Genomic DNA, 20,072 nt, shown 5'->3' with positions numbered 1-20,072 from the left:
TGCTTAAATTAGTGACTTTTCCCCTTTAACCCGGGTTTCAAACACTTCCTGCTTGCCTGTTCAAACTACAGCAAGCAGGGAGCGCTCAGTTCCCATCCACCATTAGAATGGATTCCCCAGGCGGCCCCCATGGTTTGAAGATAAGTGGGTGGAGGGGATTCTCTGGGGGTGGGTTCTTGGGTAGGGGGATTCTCAGCAGCGTGGTTCACGTGAAACACAGCATTTCCTGTGCAAACCATGCCATCTCCTGCCGCCAGGGTCCTTGCCATCCCGGCTGGCCCCTGCCCCTGCTGTGCAAACAGCAGCACAGGCAATTGAAGCAGGTTGCAGAATCAGCCAATGTCCTCCCGAACGCCCATCGTTAGTAGCCTTGCTCAGGGTTTGCAAACGGAAGGTTGTGGCTTCCTTTGTGGAGTCACTCCCTGTCATATTGAGTTTTCTTCTCCTCCTGCTGCCTTTAACCTTTCCTGGCATTATCGTCTTTGCCCCCGACTCTCGTCCTCTCATTATGTGACAAAAACACGACAGCCTCCGTTTAGTAATTTTAGCTTCTAGGGACAGTTCAGGCTTGATTTGATCTACTATGCAGTACAATCAGGGGACGTCAACAAATTCACAACTCCCCATAATAAAACAAAGTCCTAGTGATGTGGGGAGCATCTGGTAAGCCGCTCCAAACCCTGCAGTGAATTTTTCCATGCTACATTTAAGCAAATATTTACGTCCGCTCGGAATTATGCGAAACTAATAACCAAATGAGCCGTGAGCAAAGGAAACCACTTCGAAAGAAAGTCAGGTCAACTGTTTCCCAAGATGTTGCTTGGGACTTTTTCTGCTGTTGGGGGAAAAAAATAGAACACTGAATTTTTGGATCTTTGTGGGTACTTTGCAATTCTGTTGAAACTGGGTGAGGTCCGTTAATAGGTTATTTGCAGAACACAAAGAAGAGTGATGTATATGTCACTTCCAGTTTCCTTTGAGGTGAAAAGTGGGACATAAATAAATAAAAAACCGAACAGCAAGATAACAATATCATAGAATCATACGCCGTTTCCGCACGGCCACGCTGGGGGGTGCGTCGGCGTATACAACGCCGATGCACGCCCCCCTGGGACCGTTCGCACGAATGGTCCCGGTAGGGGCAGGGAAGATGGCACAGCGCTGCGCCGTTGCCTGAACGACGTACCTTCCCTGCGACCTTCCGGCGCATTGCCCAGGCCAGGGGACATGCCCCCCTGCCCTGCGCGACCGCTCTGAAGTCACAGGGCAGGGGAGGTGTGTCCCCGACCTGGGCGACACACCGGAAGGTTGCAGGGAAGGTACGTCGTTCAGGAAAGGGGGGATGGTGCCTTCCAGCCGCTGCAGTTCGCATGGCAGTGGCTGGAAGCTGCTGTTTTCAGAAAACCTCGGGAAACAGCAGCTTCGCGCCGCGGGGGGAGGGGGAGCGAGGGTGGCGCTGCTGCAATGCAGCTGCGCCCCCCATGTGAACAGCACCCTAGGGATGGCATTTTTGCCATCCCTAGGGCACTGTTATTGGCCCTTGTGGAAAGGGCCATAGGCTGATTCCGCATGGGCCAAAAACAGCAGTGTGAAAATGGTGTGAAAATGGTGTGAAAAGGTTTATACTGTTTTCACACCATTTTCACACCGCTGTTTTTGGCCCATGCAAAATCAGCCATAGAGTTGGAAGAGACCTCAAGGGCCATCCAGTCCAACCCCCTGCAATGCAGGAACACACAATCAAAGCACTCCTGACGAATATTCATCTAGTTTCTCTTTAAAAACCTCCAATCAAGGAGACTCCACCACACTCCAAGGAAGTGCATTCCACTGTCAAACTGCCCTTAGGAAGTTTTTCCTGATGTTTGGGTGGAATCTCTTTTCCTTCCCCTTGAACCCATGACTCCTGGTCCTAATCTCTGGAGCAGCAGAAAACAAACTTGCTCCCTCACCAACATGACATCCCTTCAAATATCTAAACATGGCCATCATGTCACCTCTTAACCTCACCAAACTAAACATCCCCAGCTCCCTATCTACCATGTCATGACTAGAGAAGCCACAATATGCACATATTTGTGTCATTGTAGCTTCACAGACATTCCCCTCAAAACATAAAAAGGGAAAACAACACGTGCACAAGACCGCTAGGCAAAACAAACTTTATTCATCTACTTTTTACATGGAAATCGCGCTTGGATGAGCTGCAAACAGAGGAAACCTTTGTAGGAAACCATCACCAAGTGTCAGAGGCAGAAGAATCTGTACATAAGCACACAAAATGGCGGGCGCAACTCTGAAATTGACCTGAGCCATGGTGTGACCGCTCTTGGAGTCCTGTGTTCAGTTCTGGTCGCCACATCTCAAAAAGGATATCGAAGAGATAGAAAAAGTGCAGAGAAGGGCAACGAGGATGATTGAGGGACTGGAGCACCTTCCTTATGAGGAGATGCTGCAGCGTTTGGGACTCTTTAGTTTGGAGAGGAGACGTCTGAGGGGGGATAGGATTGAAGTCTATAAAATTATGCATGGGGTAGAAAATGTTGACAGAGAGAAATTTTTCTTTCTTTCTCACAATACTAGAACCAGGGGGCATCCATTGAAAATGCTGGGGGGAAGAATTAGAACTAATAAAAGGAAACACTTCTTCACACAACGTGTGATTGGTGTTTGGAATATGCTGCCACAGGAGGTGGTGATGGCCGCTAACCTGGATAGCTTTAAAAAGGGCCTGGACAGATTTATGGAGGAGAAATCGATCTATGGCTACCAATCTTGGTCTTCCTTGATCTCGGATTGCAAATGCCTTAGCAGACCAGGTGCTCAGGAGAAGCAGCAGCAGAAGGCCATTGCTTTCACCTCCTGCACGTGAGCTCCCAAAGGCACCTGGTGGGCCACTGCGAGTAGCAGAGTGCTGGACTAGATGGACTCTGGTCTGATCCAGCAGGCTAGTTCTTATGTTCTTATGAGCTCTGTCGGCCAGCAGGAGGGAGAAAAGAACCATTTTGGCTGGCAACACTTGCATTCTCCATGTTGTGGCAAAAAGCCCAAACAGATCTTTTAAAAATGTCTGCAGGACATTTTATTTCTGGTGCGCAGAAAGGACAATTGCCCCCCTCCTGGTTGCTGTTTGCATGGGTGAGGGTGGGGTAAAGAGCCCTTTGCCAACATCTTGGCTTGCACGGGTGAAAGCAGACCTGGACCATAAATGTGGGGGGGGGGGAGAAGACAATTTATTTTCATTTTATTTCAACCCCGCCCATCCCAGCTAAAGAGAGCCGTGAGCTAGTTTTAATTTCAAGCTACATTTTCGAGCCGCTGATTTCCCACCCTACCCCACCTGAATATTCATGGGCTCCCTCCCTCCGGCAGCAGCTTAAGCATTTGACAAATTCCAAATTAAAATCAGTTTTCTTTCTATTTTTGGCACCAGTTCCTTGTGGGGGCTGTCAGCGTTTTATCATTTTTAGAGCTCCTGCTGCAGCTAGAAGCTGGACCGGATATGAAAAGATCCATGGGCTCCGGTCTCAGATCCACAGACTAAGTCAGTGGTGGCGAACCTTTGGCACTCCAGATGTTATGGACTACAATTCCCATCAGCATCTGCCAGCATGTCATCAATTGGCCATGCTGGCAGGGGCTGATGGGAATTGTAGTCCATAACATCTGGAGTGCCAAAGGTTCACCACCACGGGACTAAGTCATCACACACAAGGGAGAGGATGAGACATTCACCCATTGCTACCTGGGACCTGGTGGCACTGTGGGCAGACACAGCCAGTGAGCTGACCCTAATTTACCAATGTCAATGGACTGTCTCAGTCAAGTTGACCCTGAGGCCTTAATAGGGTTGCTGGGGCTCCTCTTTGCCTACTCCTGGCCACCAGCAGCCCTCTAGAGCAGTGACCTGCTGGAAAATGTCTCTGTAAGTTAAATAACAAACTACGACATCCCTCAAGTTAAATAGCCAGTCTTCCCCTTTGTGAAGATAAAATGGGGAAAAGGGAACAGTGGTGGGATCCAATAATTTTAGTAACAGGTTCCCATGGCGGTGGGATTCAAACTGTGGCATAGCGCCAATGGGGCTGGGTGGGGCACGATGGGGCATGGCCAGGCATTCCAAGGGCGGGGCATTGCTGGGTGGGGCTGTGACAAGGACGCAGCCGCTGCGCCAGTCCTTGGGTGGGAAACGAATGCACGCAGGCGCAGGCTGCCACGCACGCCGGTGCACCTCCTGCTAGACTGCTTCAAGTTCTGCGCGCCACTGCTGAGAGGAGGGGCGTAACTAAGGCAAAAATCACGTGGCAAAATCACCCATTAGTAACCCCCTCTCGGCACACACAAATAATTAGTAACCTACTCTCGGGAACCTGTGAGAACCTGCTGGATCCCACCTCTGAAAGGGAAACAATATAGGTTGCCTTGAGCTCTTGCAGAAAGGGTTGGGTCCAAATGATCCTAGCTCAGATGTCCCCACATGATGCTTATGGGGCCTGGGGCCATTTTCTCAGTTCGCTCCTTGCCCCTTGCCTGTTTATTTCCTCATTTATGCTTGTTATTTTGTCATTTTTGGGGTGGGGGAGGGTAATCTTCAAAGGGCGAAGTATACATGGTGTGGGGGAATTGCAGCCCGAGGCTGCGAACCTTTGAAGCATTGATCCAACAATGAACTAAAAACAAAAAAGGGGGGAAAATATCACAAAATGGCAGCCGGGAATCATTTCAAGGGGGTGAGTGTAGACATGCATCATGGGAAAGTCGGTGGGGGGGAATTGAAAATGTTGTACAAACATTTTAGGGGATTTGTGTAGATTGATTGACAACATCCTTGAAAACACAGCTTCAATCTGTAAAGGAACAGAAAAGCATTGGGAGTTCTGTCTGGCTAATCCAGAGGTCTGCAACCTGCGGCTCTCCAGATGTCCATGGCTGATGGGAATTGTAGTCCATGAACATCTGGAGGACCGCAGTGAAGTCGTTACGGGCGACGCAATGAAGAGACGAGACGCAGCGATATCATCCGGTGGAGAGAAGCCAGTGGCGATATAGCGTGATCGATGGATCTGGCTACTCTGCCGAGCTGGGGTCCCTGGCACCTTTTCTTAAGGGTTTGGAGAAGGCGGGAGAGAGGGAGAATGTTGCACAATACATGACTCATAGGGGCTGCGTACGTGCGGGAGGAAACATTCCTGTCTGGGCCTAATCCATACCTGGGGGTATGTACCTTTTGTCCCTTTGTCCGGGGCATCTTGTGACCTGTGAGTCATGGGGGTCTTGCGACAGGTGAGTGTGTGCACCCAGAAGGCAACAGATGGCGCAGGCATTCCTGTGCTCTGTCTGAGGCTCTGCTGGGTTCGCTGGCTCACCCCTACGCCGCAGGTTGCAGACCCTTGGGCTAATCTGACCCTGCGAGAGTTAATGGTGAGTCGGACTCCATATTGCCTGATGGGAAACAGCCTAGTCCAGTTGCTGGCAGGAAAAGGTTGACCCTGATCAGCAGCATTGAAGAAGGTCAGCTGTCCTCAGGCTGCAGAAATACTTAAAATGCCACCAGAGGCTAAGAAGTTGGGAACGTTGAGAGACATTCCTAGAGAAGGAAGAAAGGAAAGTCCCCTGTCAATCGGAGGAGAACGGCATTCTAACATTCAGGACTTGTGGAGAGGTTAAGAAAACAGATGCCAAATGTCCCGGGGGTTTTTGTAAAGGATTTTGTTGTTGTTGTTTTTAAATCTTTTGATGTTTTGGTCTCTTGGAGTGTTCAACAAGCAGAGAACGAAGAGGAGGAAGGGCCTTTCCCCACTTACCTTAAGCCCCGCGCTACTTGAGGAGAGTAGCGTGGGGTCCCCCGGCACTCCCCACGACAGGGGCGGCGACAGCGCAGCTGCCCCGACGCTGCTGCTGTTGCGCCCCTTCAGTGCGCGGCATCCCTGGCGCTCTTCTTAATGGCGCCTTCTGATGACCCCGCGCAGCAGGGGACGCCTGGGCGCGCAGCATAGGGGGGATAGAAGAGTGGGGATAGGCCCAAATGCTCTTGAGAAGACATTTACAATCGCATGCAAGCCACTAACAGAATTCTAACAGAATAAATCATCAAATATGGGAAAGCAGGGATCAAAATGAGATTCTACCAGTAAATTCACTCTGTCACTAAACTCCAATCTTTTAGGACTAGACATCTGTTTGGATGTATGCATGCATAGTCATTCAGACAAACAAGCTTAGGAGGAAACAGGGAGTTTCATTGTGGGGGGAGGGGTCTTTCTGCCTTTGGTATTGCTTCTGATCTCCAACTTCGCTGCCAAGTTGTCTTTCCAAGAGTGAGTCTGAGTACAAACAGGACCCAATTCCCAACAACCCCCCACACCGATCATCTGTGAGACAACTTCTCACCAATAGGTAGCTGCAAACTTGTTTGGCGGTTGTCTCTGTCGCCTGACGCAATCTGAACGTATCCTTGTCCAGCTCACAATCAGATCAGGGTACGTTCCACTGCCAAACAGGTTGGTGGTGAAATTCGATGCAGCTGCTGCGAATGTTCGGCAATCAGAATGCAATGCTATACTTTGCATATTAGATGGATTCCAGTGAGCGTGTCTGCTGTTGGAAGGGTGGGCAGTTTTCATCTACTCCTACTGCAGACTTCCAGCTCCCCTTTTATGCTCTTTCCCGAATGTCAGGTCTATGATTCATTCAATGACAGACTCTGGATTTTGTCAATCAGAAGTCTCCATTGAGACGAACATTGAACCCCTGAATTTTGCACAGCCAGTTCTGATCCACTCCCCAAATACCCATAGCTTTATTACCTCAGTTGTCTACTCCCTCCCCTGCCCCCAGCTAAGCAAAGTAAAAGGGAAAAGTGGAGGAGAGCAAAAGTCCATTCCTAAGGTCTAGGGAAAATCCACTTGCAAACAATCGTGAAAGTGGATTGAAAGTGCATTGTTCTGCATGTGTGGAAGGGGCCTTTGTGAGTATAACAGTATCTCCTGCTCCAGTCTACAGATTAGTAAGATCTGAGTCCAGTGGTACCTTAGATTTCTGGGGTATAGCTTTTGATGGTCAAAGCACCTGGCTGTTGTGGGTTTTCCAGGCTGTGTGGCTGTGGTCTGGTGGCTTTTGCTCCTAATGTTTTGCCTGGACATGTGGGCAAAATGTTAGGAGCAAAAATAACCAGACCATGGCCACACAGCCTGGAAAACCAACAACAGCCAATTGGTTCCAGTCAATAAAGTCTTCAACAATGCAGTCAAAGCGGCCTTCATCTGACACAAAGGCCCCTTCTACACATGCGGAATAAATGCACTTTCAATCCACTTTCAATGCACTTTGCAGCTGGATTTTACTGGGCGGAATAGCAAAATCCACTTTCAAACAATTGCGAAAGTGGACTGAAAGTGCATCATTCTGCATGTGCGGAAGGGGCCGAAGGGAGTTCATTCTCAAAACCTTCTTCCCGGAAAACCTTGTTGTCTCTAAGGTGCTCCTGGACTCAAATCCAACTCTTTTGTGCAGAAGTACCCGTTCCCCTCTGAAACTAGTCCACAGACTGTATGGCTGAGGCTCTATTATTCTCAGCGGCTAATCCTGAGAAAAGCAAACAGTTTTTGAGGGGCATATCATTGCAGCTTAGGGTTTGCATTCCAGGGGATCAGCTGCCTTTTATTTAAAAAGAGAGGGAGAGACAAAATTAAGCAAAGCATTAAACTCAATATGTACACATCTCCATTTTTTTCCTCATTGTGCAAACCTCTGCTTTAAAAAGGGTTTCGATAACATTTTCCGAAAGGTGGTGAGGAGACAGGACGCTAATCCTCTGATATATTTCTGGCGTCTTGCAAAGGATTTGCCCACTGAGTTGTAACACACTCGCTCCTTATTTAAGAAAAAGTCAAATATTTGGTTCAACAGATCTTTAAACAAAATATTTAAAAGAGCAGATTTATATTGAGGCCAAGAGATACAATAAGTGAAACCATGTGTGTGTGTGTGGGGGGAATGGTTCCCCCCCCCCAATTTACTACTGTGGGCTATTTGAATGCTTCTATATTTATTTAATTTGTTTACTCCATTTGTACCTTTCCTTTCCCCTCAACAGGGACCCAAAGCAATTTACATTGTTGTCTCCTCCATTTTGCCCTCCCAGCAACCCTGTGAGGTAGGCTGAGGGATATGACTAGCCTCAGGTCTATCCAACCAGCTTCCGTGGCAGAGCGGGGATTCAAATTTAGGTCTGAGAGTCAGTGTGATATAGCGGTTAAGTTCAGGTGGACTCTAATCTGGAGAGCCGGGTTTGATTCCCCACTCCTCCACAAGAGCTGTGGACTCTTATCTGATGAACTGGATTTATTTTTCCACTCCTACATTCCTTGGGCTAGTCACAGTTCTCTCAGAACTCTCTCAGGCCCACTTACCTCACAAGGTGCCTGTTGTGGGGAGACTCTTCTCCCAGATCTCCAGGAATTTCCTAGCCTGCAGCTGTCAACCCTAAGGAAGAGTGGGGATCAGGGCTGTACCACCCAGGGGAACAAATGTCCCCGGGCTACAGCCATTAAGTCACACGGGGGTGGAAAATCACCCCCACACCCCTCCTCCTTCCTTGATGACCTGATGCAAAAAAAGGTTGTTTGGTTGTGATGGGGGAGGGTGGCTGCCCATATGCGGTAGGGGGAGGTAAACTTAGATTTTGCACCGGGCTACATTTCCCTTAGAGGCTTTCCCCACTACAGAAGGGAGCTAAGGTCGACACGGTGCCCTTCAGTGGAGGGTGATTCCAGGCTGTCCCCACAGCAACTGAGTTGGCCCCCTGGAACCGAGCTAAGTGGGCGGGATCATCTTGGTGCCTGTTTCGCTCCTCGATCGTGATTGGCGCTTGTGTTACGGCAGGAAACGGGAGGGGTTTTTTTTACAGTTTTTACAGTTTACAGTTTACAGTTACATGCGCTTTCTGCCTGCCACGACTCTCCCATTCTGCTCATGCCACAAAAGCGGCTTGTGATTGGTTGAACGGATGAGGTGTTGTTTTGATGCTTCCCCACTTTGAAGCGGTATCGACCTTGTTCCGGCAGAAAAGTGTAGTTCATAACTGCAACAAGGATGTCGCAGTTCTGAGGGGGAGGAACTGAGACATAACAATGTTGAGCTCGGTGGCAGTGGGGATTCACTGAGGCAAACCTAGGTAGAAACCAGTTCAACTCTGTCAGTGGGGAAAGCTCCTTAGATATGCTTCTGGTGGGGATTTGAAATATCATGAATAATAAGTAACAAACTGCAGCAATTTGAGGTTGGTTAACAAGACAGCATGATATTTTTTTGCTTAATGCCAGGGAGGGCGAATTATAAGTCTGCAAAAATACACCCACTCTCCCTGCTTCAGCCCTCTCTATCTTAGAGGACTGCCACCAGCTGGAAATGAAAGCTGGCAGAATTGTGGAGTTTTGCCAGTCACAGTTGATCGCCGACCGGCCAGTTCACATTTTGCTCGCCAGCCATGAGCAGGGAGGCAAATGTACAATGCACCATTCGGAGGCGTCTGAGTGAATTCAGGTGCATCCGGTTTGCACAGTTTCTCTCATCTGCTGCCCCCGAGCAAGATCCATCTGCTGATGACTCCCATTTCTCCAAACTTTTTTTTAAAGTTATGCCCAAGATAAAATGGGTTAGCTCTTTATCTGCCATCCTGGGCTCTCCTAAGGCAGATCATGATAGAAACGCCATGTTGAAACAAATACACTTTGAAGAGTGCAGTGTTTGGACAGTTAATATTTTCTTTGGGTGGGATGGGAAGGAGAAGTTTAACATTGTATGTAAAAACAGAAAAAGAAAATAAACACGCACATAAGGGGGGAAAGAACGACGAACACATTCCTTTTCACATCAGATCGTGTGGCTATCGAATACGACTTTGATGTGGCGTTCACGGCCACCACAAATTGAAAACACTACCAAAATAAGGGGGGAACATTTGCTTTGCTAACCTGAATTTTCTTTCTAATTTCATTGTGAGGGTTTGAAATAACACATGCAAAAGCTATCTGCTTCTGGCCATTTGAAATCGGTTCTCCGAAGTTCCAATCTTAGTGCCTTGATCTCGGCTGGCCGAACCCATCGTGGCCCATATCTCTGAATTTCATCGGCAGCTGACCAATGCAAAATGTTTCCTTGGAAAGTTCTCCTGCACACCAATTTCAGATTTTGCACAACTCAAGAGCCAGGGATTTTGTTTCAAATGGGGTTCAAAGCAAAAGCCTTGGGGCCGTGGCTTGCAACAGCTTTCTAAAAATTAAAGGTCAACGCTGGTGTTTACTCCATTTGAAATCCTATCGTGTGTGGCATGATCCCCCGCATGTTGACTTGGCCATATGTTCTGCTGAGACTCATGACCAAGTAAGAGAGGATAGAACTGAAGTCTGAGCGTCTTTGCAAAGATTTCTGGACAGAGGCGTATCTAGGGGAAATGGAAACTGGGGCAAAATCTGCGTTTTCTCCACCACAAGGCATCCCAAAGCAGCTCACAACTCCTTGCATTCCCCTCCCCTTCCCCTCCCCACAACAGAGGCCCCTTCCGCACATGCAGAATAATGCAGTTTCAATCCACTTTCAATGCACTTTGCAGCTGGGTTTTACTGTGCGGAATAGCAAAATCCGCTTTCAAACAATTGCGAAAGTGGATTGAAAATGCATTATTCTGCATGTGTGGAAGGGGTCAACGGGAGTTCATTCTCAAAAACCTTCTTCCCCGAAAACTTTGGGCGTTTCCCCACTCTCCCCTATTCCCCCTCAGCGCGCAGCATCCCTGGCGCGTGCCTGGGCATCCCCATGACCCCGTGCTCTGCGTGGGGTCATCAAAAGGCACCCTTTGCAAGAGCGCCAGGGATGCCACGCGCTGAGGGGGCGTGACAGCGGCAGCGTCGGGGCGGCTGCGCTGTCGCCGCCCCTCTCATGGGGAGTGCTGGGGGACCCCGCGCTACTCTCCTCAAGTAGCACGGGGCTTAAGGTAAGTGGGGAAAGGCCCCTTGTTGTCTCTAAGGTGCTCCTGGACTCAAATCTAACTCTTTTGTGCAGAAGTACCCATTCCCCTCTGAAACTAGTCCACAGACTGTATGGCTGAGGCCAGAGACACCTTGTGAGGTAGGGGAGATGAGAGGTTACCACTCTCTGTGCCTGTGGCCACCGTTACGTCCTGTGGCAGCAAATTCCATTTTTTAAGCACTTGCTAGGCGAAGGGGTTTCTTTTATCCGGCCTGAATCATTTGTTCATCCCCTTCATTGGATCCCCTGGAGTTCAAGTACATAACATTCTTACAAAATATCATGCTGGCCCATGACATTCTTACAAAAATACTTCCATAATCTAGTCATGGAGAAATCGTGTGTCTTGCTAACAATAAAAACTTAGCATTTTAAAAAAAAGTCTCAGGTCCAAATCTATACTGTGCTGTTACTTTAAAAAAAATACTGATCTCAGCCAGCCTTTTATGTAGCAATCGAAGCAATCATACCCGATTGCTCCCTCGGCTCTCTTTCATGCCAATGTGTTCACTCTAGAACATTTCCCCCAATCTATATTTTACATATTTCCCTAATCAGGACAGCTGTTCAATTTGGAGTTTTTTATCATTGAAACAATGCAGGCAATAAAAAATTCAACAACGGCACTTTAATTATTAAGCGGAGGAAAGGTTACATGCCTTTAGATTTAGGAAACTGACTTCAAGCACCCAACTGGGAAGACGTGGGCAAACAGAATTCTTCATCCATAATGAGAAGAAGGGGATGAGAAATGGAAAGGAACACCAGAAGAAGACAGCATTGGAGACAAACCAGCTTGAAGGCAGTTGCAGTTGAGAGTCCAGATTACTACCCAGTTTTTAAGAAGGGCAAACTTCTTCCCGCACCGAGTTCTCTATCTTTTTGAGGACCGCTGTTCACAAATTACAACGAACATACAGTTAAGGCAAACAGCCCTGGTCGAACCTGGGTGGTGTAGTGGTTAAGAGTGTGACCTCTGCTTGTGGGTTCTGTGGGGCAGAACTTGGAATGAGTTTGCAACAACAATTTTTAAAAACAAAATGGTTTGCTTTCTTAACACATAACATTAAACATCAACATTTAACATCACACTTCAACAGAAGCATACCAGGGGTAAATGGTGCCTGGAGACAAATTGTCTCCAGGACACCCCCCAGGCTCTGCCCCCCAGCACCCTAGCTCCGCCCCTTGATGCCCCAGGCTCCACCCCCACTACCCTCGACCCTGCCCATGTCACCATGGACATGGGCAAGGTCTAGGGTGCCCACTTCCGCCCCCCCCAGACTACCCCTGCTGGCTGGGCTCCCAGCCAGCAGCCTGCAGGGGGGAAGGGAGGGAGGGGGAGTCCAGGGTGGGGTTGAGGCACGCGAAAACGATGAGACAGCAGGACTTCCTGGTCACATGGGGGGCGATTTTGCGCCCCCACGTGACCAGAAGAGTGGCGCCTGGGGACAAGGGGTACCCCTTGTCCCTAGGCAGATACGCCACTGCACTTCAAGGTCCTGTTCAGGTTGCATTTTCAAGTCCTTACAGTCTTGTAATGCCAAGTCCATTTCTTCTTGCAAGTGGGTTGGCTCCTGAAGACTCCAAGGGCTTGGTGAACAGGATTCCACATGGTGAAGGTTTCCAGGAGAACTCTCACCCACTACAAACACAAAGAACCCTTAACAAGGTGTTAAGGGCTTATAGAAATCAAGGTCCGAGGCTGGTAGCCTTGTCTCCTCCAAACTAGCTCTGCAGCCTTCTGCTGCTTTGAGTCTCCACCCCTTTCTGGGTCAACCCATTCTGAGCATGGGGGTTACAAGAGCAGGTGGATTCTAATCTGGAGAACTGAGTTTGATTCCCCACTCCTCCAACTGAGCGGCAGAGGCTTATCTGGTGAACCAGATGTATTCCCGCACTCCTACATTCCTGCTGGGTGATCTTGGGCCAGTCACAGTTCTCTCAGAACTCTCTCAGCCTCACCTATCTCACCAGGTGCCTGTTGTGGGGAGAGGAAGGGAAAGGGGCTTGTAAGCCACCTTGAGTCTCAGTACAGGAGAGAAAGGTGGGGCATAAATTCAAAGTCCTTCTCCTCTTCTTCTTCAAATGAAAAAAAAATTGAAAAAGTGGGAGGAAACCAAAGCAAAAAAGGAAACCCCCCAATGACATTGTGTGCATTACTACATTACCTCTGTGGAAAACCCTGAAGTGGCGTAGGGTATCTCTAGGAATCACCAGAAGCTCTAAGATTTTACCATAGAGTTTCTGGTGACTCCTAGAATTGCCTTACATTGCTCCAGGGTTATCCCTGGAAGTGATGTAGGCACACAGCTGATGTCTCATCACCATTTCCATGCCCCCACCATCTCACCAAGCCTGGTAACCCTACATGAATCAGGGTTCAGTGTAGCACACATTTCAGTCAGAGCATGTACAGATAGATGGAAAACTCCCATCTGTCAATGTACTGGTCCCTAGTTCCATTTGGGTTTTTTGTTTGGTTTTTTCCTAAAATTAAAATTCTCTTCCTCTTCCTCTTCTTCATCTTTCTGGGTCTCTTACCATCTATGGGACCCATTTTCTTCCCCCTTTTGGGAGGGTTTTAATGAGGGTTATTGCGGACATTGTTACTGATCGCTGCGTTTTAAATTGTTTTAATGTATTTAAGGGTTATTGTATATATGTGATTTATGTTGTTCACCGGCCAGAGCCCTTCGGGGGTAGGGCGGTATACAAAAGCCAATAATGAATGAATGAATGAATGAATGAATGAATGAATGAATGAATGAATGAATGAATAAATAAATAAATAAATAAATAAATAAATAAATAAATAAGAACATAAGAACTAGCCTGCTGGATCAGACCAGAGTCCATCTAGTCAAGCACTCTGCTACTCACAGTGGCCCACCAGGTGCCTTTGAGAGCTCACATGCAGGAGGTGAAAGCAATGGCCTTCTGCGGCTGTTGTTCCCGAGCACCTGGACTGTTAAGGCATTTGCAATCTCAGATCAAGGAGGATCAAGATTGGTAGCCATAGATCGACTTCTCCTCCATAAATCTGTCCAAGTCCTTTTTAAAGCTATCCAGGTTAGTGGCCATCACCACCTCCTGTGGCAGCATATTCCAAATACCAATCACACGTTAATAAATAAATAAAAATTCACCATTACAGTTTAGATAATACGTGAAGCCTTCTTACATCTGTTATCATCTGATCTTTTATTTATTTATTTATTTATTTATTTGTTCCACTTTTATACCGCCCTCCCCCAAAGGGCTCAGGGCGGTTTACATCACAATATAAACAAGCGGATAACAAAATAGAATACTAAAAATTCATGTCAGTTAAAAGCAGCGCTCTTAATTTATAATCAGTTAAAAAAACAGATATGCTTCAGCCACTCAAGTTTCCCCAACTCTGAGAGGGGAACAGCGGATCTTAGTTGTTAATGGGCACCTATCAGCAGCCGGCCTCCCCAAAAGCCCGGCGGAATAACTCAGTCTTACAGGCCCTGCGGAATCCTCCCTTGTAGGTCCCGCGAGGGCCCTGACAGCTGGAGGAAGATCAACAGGCAGGCCAGGGGCCTAAAAGCTCTGGCCCTGTGGAGGCTGCCAGCCGATCATAGAGGGGCTGGATCTCCAGTAGATTGGCCTCTGCCGAACGCAGAGACCGACGTGGGACATATGGGGCGTCTTACATTCCAATCAAGATTTTCAGGCCTCCACAAGATTTAGAAACTGAGTTCAACAGTTTGTTTTTATACAAGTCACCCTTATTGTTTCTTGCTATTGTTTCTCACGTATATAATAAAAAAAAGCCTTCCATCTTCTTCTATACTCAGTGGAGGGTCTATTATTTCCCAAAGATGTTAACTTTGGGGCTTTCCGCACTGACAGAGTTGTACTGGTTTCTATCTAGGTTCACCTCAGTGTATCCGCACTGCAACTGAGCTCAACGTTGTTTTGTCTCAGTTCCCTGTCGCAGTTATGAACTGCACCTTTCTGCTGGAACAAGGTCGATACCGCTTCGAAGCTTCGAAGTGCGGACACATCGAAAGGACACCTCATCCGTTCAACCAATCAGGAGCCGCTTTTGTGGCATGCGCAGAACGGGCATGTAACTGTAAACTGCAAAAGCTGTAAAAAAAAGAGAACGCTCCCGTTTCCCATGGTAACCCAAGCTCCAATCACGATCGAGGAGCGAAACAGGCACCAAGATGATCCCGCCCACTTAGCTCGGTTCCAGCGGGCCAAGTAAGTTGCTGTGCAGACAGCCTGGAATCGCCCCCCACTGAAGGGAACCGAGTCGACCTTAGCTCCCTTCTGTAGTGCGGAAAGCCCCTTTGTCATTGCTGAACATTCCGGTACTTTATTCCTCCATTCTAGAAGCTCTGGGTGGAAATCTGCTTTCCGCCTTGTTGCAAATACAGTTCTAGCTGTCACCATATATTTATACAATTCATTATGCATGTTATGCCAATTCAAAAAGACACATGTCTCCCGAGACAGTGAATTTCATTGACATCTGTCTCTTACCATTGTCTCCCGAGCTCCCACCAAAGAACTTACGGAAATGCAGATGGATCTCTCATCTTCCATTTTATCCTACAAGTAATGTGAATTGGACTGTTGTGGGTTTTCCAGCCTGCATAGCCGTGGTCTGGTAGTTTTCACTCCAAATGTTTCACCCGCATCCACAGCTGCCATCCACAGAGGCTCCATGGCATAAGAGAGAAACATCCTACACAGTGGTGGGATCCAAACATTTTAGTAACAGGTTCCCATGGTGGTGGGATTCAAACTGTGGCGTAGCACCAATGGGGCTGGGTGGGACATGATGGGGGCGTGGCCGGGCATTCCGGGGCAGGGCATTCCTGGGTGGGGCTGTGGCAAGGATGCAGCTGCTGTGCTGGTCCCATGCAGGCTGAGGGGAAAGCGAATGAACGAGCGTTACTTTCATAACGCACGCCGGGGCACCTCCTGCTAGACTGCTTCACGTTCTGCGCGCTACTGCTGAGAGGAGGGGAGTGGCAAAATCGCCAATTAGTAACCCCCTCTCGGCACACACAAATAATTAGTAACCTACTCTCGGGAACCTGTGGGAACCTGCTGGATCCCACCTCTGATCCTACAGTAACATGCTTCTGGAACTGAAATTTGACCGAGAAAGTGTGGCTGCTCTAAGGTCACATAGCGACCTTCACCACTGACCTGGAATTTGAACGCAGGACTCAGGGACTTATCTGCAAAAATGGCGCCCAGGGCCAGCACTGAAATTGTGCCTCCCCCCATCTCACAAGTCTTCCCCATCTTGGAAGACCAGTTCCCTCGCGGCCATCTGTCCACCCCCCCTTTGCGGAGAAGGCCAGAAGTGCCACTGTTATCTACATATGCTAGCACAAAGAGAAACAAGAAATGAATGGAAAGACTGAGCACCCAAAGAGGCCCAGACATTAAGCCCGCGCGCACACACACACCCGCACACACGTACTGACACTCTGCCTACTTCTGGTGCATGCAGTTGTCCCATGGGGAGAACTCTCAACCCTATCCACATAAATATATACATATTCTTTTCTGCGAAGCCCATCAAAGAAGAAGAAGAAGAAGAAGAAGAAGAAGAAGAAGAAGGAGGAGGAGGAGGAGGAGGAGGAGGAGGAGGAGGAGGAGGAGGAGGAGGAGGAGGAGGTGATGGCCACTAACCTGGATAGCTTTAAAAAGGGCTTGGACAGATTTATGGAGGAGAAGTCAATCTATGGCTACCAATCTTGATCCTCCTTGATCTCAGATTGCAAATGCCTTAGCAGACCAGGTGCTCTGGAGCAGCAGCAGCAGAAGGCCGTTGCTTTCACATCCTGCATGTGAGCTCCCAAAGGCACCTGGTGGGCCACTGCGAGTAGCAGAATGCTGGACTAGAATGCTGGACTGGTCTGGACTAGAATGCTGGACTAGAATGCTGGACTGGTCTGATCCAGCAGGCTAGTTCTTATTTTCTTAAGAAGAAGAAGAAGAAGAAGAAGAAGAAGAAGAAGAAGAAGAAGAAGAAGAAGAAGAAGAAGAAGAAGAAGAAGAAGAAGAAGAAGAGGAGGAGGAGGAGGAGGAAGAGGAGGAGGAGGAGGAGGAGGAGGAGGAGGAGGAGGAGGAGTTTGGATTTATATCCCCCCTTTCTCTCCTGCAGGAGACTCAAAGGGGCTTACAATCTCCTTGCCCTTCCCCCCTCACAACAAACACCCTGTGAGGTAGGTGGGGCTGAGAGAGCTCCGAGAAGCTGTGACTAGCCCAAGGTCACCCAGCTGGTGTGTGTGGGAGTGCACAGGCTAATCTGAATTCCCCAGATCAGCCTCCACAGCTCAGGTGGCAGAGCGGGGAATCAAACCCGGTTCCTCCAGATTAGATACACAAGCTCTTAACCTCCTACGCCACAGATGAGGATTATCCAGCTGCACACCTTCCATCCTCTGTGTGGTGCTAATCTCCTTTATTGGATCTGGGTATCTGCTAATTTCCACTTTTGGGTCGGCATCTACAATGCAGTCTATAAAAAGAAGAGCCGGCAAAATCAATAGGTTTGAAACTGTGAATAAATTGCTGTTTGTTGTAGATCCAGCTCTCGCCAGATGCTCATGGCTGACATTTGATATTTTGTTATCACCCATCACTTATTGTGCGGTTTAATTTGGAAGAAATATTCCCCCGGGGGCACAATTTCCCCCAGTAACATTAAAGTGATTTTTCAAGATGTTTGTGTCCCCACTGTGTCTGTCGACTATACTTATTTCTTCCTAAGCATATTCCACACAAATCACCTCAAACATTTTTGATTCCCCCCCCCCTTGCCACAATGTTTGTACACATAATATATGGCTGCTGTGAGGGTTCACCCCTTTTTTTGAGTTACCTGTACAACTTCCTCTCCAGTTCACACCTTTGCATAGCAAGTTCCACCTGAACGGTTAATGATTGGTTCCCCACCCTGGGACATGGTACCCATACACCACACTAAACATTCCCTTCTCACTTAGACACAGTGAGAAACAGACTTTTCTCTGTGATGCACCTCTGAAGATGCCAGCCACAGATGCAGGCGAAACATTAGGAACAAAATCCACCAGACCACGGCCACACAGCCTGGAAAACCCTCCAGAACCAGTGCTGAAAATGCCTGTCACATCAGTTACATAAGATGACATATTGTTCAGATAAAGTTTGTTGTGATAAACTATTACAAGATAAGGAGGAGAATATTACTAAACGGGTAGCAAAAGTCTGTTTATACATTATGAAAAAGAAAACACGATCTGAATATGGCATCCCCCTTAGCTACTTTTGTTTTGTTTAGTATTTTTGTGCTGTTTGGTATGTTTACAGTGCATAATGATATATAGATGGATAGTGCTGGAGTGCTGGAGAGAGATCTGCATTTCTTGTTGTGTTGTAGATATTTTTGCTAAATTGGAGATTTGTAATGTATTTGGTCATTGACCGTAAATAAAGTATTCTATTCTATTCTATTCTATTCTATTCTATTCTATTCTATTCTATTCTATTCTATTCTATTCAGAGAGTTCTGAGAGAACTGTGACTGGCCCAAGGTCACCCAGCAGGAATGTAGGAGTGTGGAAATGTAACCTCAGCTTGTGGGTTCTGTGGGGCAGAATGTGGAATGAGTTTGCAACAACAAATTTTAAAAACAAAATGCTTTACTTTCTTAACATATAACATATAACATCAACATTTAACATCACATTTCAAGGTCCTGTTCAGGTTGCATTTTCAAGTCCTTATATTTACAGTCTACTAATACTGCCAAGTCCAATTCTTCTTTGCAAGTGGGTTGGCTCCTGAAGACTCCAAGGGCTTGATGAACAGGCTTCAACATGATGAAGATTTCCAGGAGAACTCGCACCCATTACAACCACAAAAAGAAACCCTTAACAAGGTGTTAAGGGCTTATACAACCAAGGTCCGAGTCTGGCAGCCTTGTCTCCGCCAACTACATGAGGTCTGTTGCCTCCTGCTGCTCTGAGTCTCCACCCCTTTCTGGGTCAACCCATTCTGAGCATGGGGGTTACAGAAACACATCTGGTTCACCAGATTGGCCTCCACCACTCAGGTGGAGGTGTGGGGAATCAAACCCGATTCTCTAGATTAGAATCAACCTGCTCTTAACCACTTCGCCGTGCTGTCTCTCAATGCAGCGCCACTCAGCAGAATGAAATGTCCCTTGCACCTAGAGAAGCCATTTTACAGAGGAAGTGATATATCCCATCTGGAGATCAGTTTTTATTCTGGGAAATCTCCACACAGACACACACACGTTTCCTAAGGTTGGAGATGCTAACGGAAGGGTTTTTTTCAGTCAGCCGAAGGAAGGGGAGACAACAGGTGGTCACCTTTCCATCGGACCAAGATTCAGCCCCAGCTTCCAAATATTGCCGACGCCATCTGAGCAGAGCGACAGCAGCCAGGCCTCCTTCCGAAGCTCCGTTCACAAGATGCCCCTGTGGACATCGCAAACGACTCTTCTAATGACAGTGCCTTTTAAAATATTAACATGCAATTTGAACCGACTAGCTGGCCATCTGACTGCAAAGCTGATTTTGTGAACTTAGGCAGATCACGAGAGGGAAGGCAGGAAGGAAGGAGTCAGTGCTCAGTTCTCGTGGACTTTTGTAACAGGCCTAGGTGAATGCCTATCACCCCTTGGGGTTGGGAGGGGATTTTCCTCCAGCCTGATTGGCCCACGGATCTTGGAGCATTCTTACCTTCCTCTGGGTAAAGAGTGGGGTTTGGGGGGGTAGTTGGGCTGCACGGGCCTTGAAGTCCCGTCCAACTCTAGGGCCCGTTCGGCAGCAGCCATTTAAAGTGGGCCATGGCTGCTTTCCAACCCGTTTTGGCTGGGAACTTCGCACGGTTCCCACCCCTAAAATGAGTCAGGGCGATGTTACAGCACACTGAAAACATGGTTCTTTTTTTAAAAAAAAAAAAAAGCCTGGCAGCGAGATGGTGTAACCTCAGCTTGTGGGTTCTGTGGGGCAGAACTTGGAATGAGTTTGCAA

The sequence above is a fragment of the Sphaerodactylus townsendi genome, linkage group LG10 (genome assembly GCF_021028975.2).
Source record: "Sphaerodactylus townsendi isolate TG3544 linkage group LG10, MPM_Stown_v2.3, whole genome shotgun sequence".
NCBI lineage: Eukaryota > Metazoa > Chordata > Lepidosauria > Squamata > Sphaerodactylidae > Sphaerodactylus > Sphaerodactylus townsendi.
The sequence above is the reverse complement of the archived record's forward strand: the minus strand, read 5'-3'. Positions refer to the sequence as shown.